Source organism: Sorex araneus, chromosome 2, assembly GCF_027595985.1.
Source record: "Sorex araneus isolate mSorAra2 chromosome 2, mSorAra2.pri, whole genome shotgun sequence".
Taxonomy (NCBI): Eukaryota; Metazoa; Chordata; class Mammalia; order Eulipotyphla; family Soricidae; genus Sorex; species Sorex araneus.
In genome coordinates, this window is record NC_073303.1 from 153,399,305 (window position 1) to 153,401,742 (window position 2,438).

Genomic DNA, 2,438 nt, shown 5'->3' on the forward strand with positions numbered 1-2,438 from the left:
TCATTCTGGGGGTGCGGGCGCGGAGAAATCAGTTTTACATATTTTTGAAATAGAAATGGAAATCACAAATTCTCTTTACATTTTGACTGTTGGAGAGATAATTTAGTACTGTTTTAAAACAGTGTGCATTAGAATGGTCTTACTGTCTTTGAACTTGTATAAATACAAAACCTTGGTTCTATTCTTGATTTAATGTCACTTCGTATGCGGAGAAACTCAAGGGAATACATTTTATAAAGGGTTCTAAAAATGATTTTAATGAAAATAATAAAAAGAATGTTTAATTAGAAGAATGATTCTCTGAAAATCCATGACACACGTTTACATTTAAGTACCAGCACTCAGGACAATGTTATTTTCTATGAAAACCAAATGATTGATAAGACATTTTAGGTGTGTCATTTCAATGAAATAAATCATAGTAAGAGAAAGCTTGACCAATTTATTTTCCTTATAATCAGTGGGCTTTTATATCAGTTTGTTCTTTTAGTTCACTACCATCTTATTTATTGCTTAAATTTTTGGACATTTACCTTTATAAGTCACTTTTTATCTTAATGACTACTGGATACCTATTTGACTATATATGTGGTGTGTGTGTATGTATAGTCTTTTTCTAAAATAATCTTTTACCCTTCTTAACACCATTGTCTTCTAGTTTCTCCCTGCCTATTAACCTCAACTGCAATTTATATATTTTTCTCATTTCTTCTTCTAAAACCTGGTACTCCTAATGTGACTTTTGAAATATATCATTATTGCCTCAGACATCTCACAAAACTCTTATTTTATAAAAGGAATTAACTAATGCTACAGTGGAGTGGAAATGTGGTGCGCCAGGTGAGCTAGTTAATTTCATTGGCAATTTTAAGTCTGGCAAGCCAGTAAGGTATTCAGTCAAAATAGGTAATGTGATGGCTGAGATGGGAGGCAACTGGGCAACCCTTTCTTTGCCCACTCACTTACACCTGGACAAACAGCTGGACAGCAGGGATTTCACCCATCACACATTACTGTGTCCAGAGACTAAGGAAAGCTGAGAGGATAGAGAGCTGCTGGATACAATCCACAGAGACCCAGCAACAGGTTACTGATCAGTAAGCCCCAGCAAGGGGACACAGGTGACAGGTCTCTGGCTACAGATTACAGATTAGAGAAGTGTTCATTGAACAGAGCGAGGTGAGGGACAGAGCCAGCCCGTCATACACTGGAGGCTAGAAGATGGTGAGGGGTAGGACTTCAGATATCTTACACTCCAACCAGGCCTTAAGAGAGTTGATGAGTGCTGTCATCCAGGGGTAAAAGGAGAGGTCTCTTCAATGGGGAAGGACACACACCCATCTGGTTGGACTCTACAAATAACTTTAACTTCTGAAGCATCTGAGGTTTGGATGAAAATCTTTCATACAGTTCTCCAGAACCCAGAAGCTTAGGAATAAATCCAATTTTGAACTAACACTATCACTTAATAGCCTTTAATTAAGTGATATGTATCTCTGTGCATGCACAGGTTCATATATGCATATGTACTCTTTCTATCAAGAGTAAATGTTTATTTATAAAAAGTCTTCTAGATGCTGGAGAATGCTAAGACTTTTCACACCAATGCTGCCCTGAAGGAGCTTATTAATTGAAGAAGTAATGACATCATTGTAATTCTGAAATAATTCTGTGAGTGTTGCCTTTGGATTCAAACACAGGTTTGTAATTCCCTGAAGATTTTAAGCACTACTCTTCTTCATTTTTTTCTGGTTCCTGGAAATTCATTTTAAAGTCTTTAATGTTCTAAAATATATGTCTGTGGGAAAATGTAAGATCAGAAAAATGAGAAGAGCAGGCAAAAGGATAAATGAAAAGAACACAGAGAGACTGTTTGCTGAGTTTGTTGTTCATAAAGCAAGGACTGGGAGAATGAGCCATGTTTTAAAGAAAAAGAAGATAGCAGCTTGGTTTGAATCTCTTCCGACCCATTTGCTAGCTGTGACCTTCACTTAACCTCCAAGAGCCTATTTTGTACTAAATATGAAGAACAGATTCTCCTAGTAGAGATCAGTGCCTGACCTTTTGCTTTCTAAGTGTTGTTCATTTTATCCCTCTGAATTTAATTTTGTTCTTGAAGCTCAGTTCCTCCAAAGAGAGTTACCCTCCCACTCCCCTCTCCCCACCTTTTTCCCCCATGTCAAACATGATATTTTTCTGAATTGTGTTTATCGGCAGATTGACCTGGCCCTTCAGTTGGGAAAGTAAACATGATCTACATCTGGCTATGCAGTAGCCCGCAGGACTCTGTCCTCTTTTCTTTTATGAAACAAAATCACAAAGAACATCTTACCCTGTGAAAAATTTACTTTTTAATTTCATCTAAGAAGTCCCTAAATAAAATAATCTCCTGGAAATAGAAAAAAAAAGAGAGAAGCAATCTGAAACATATTATATGG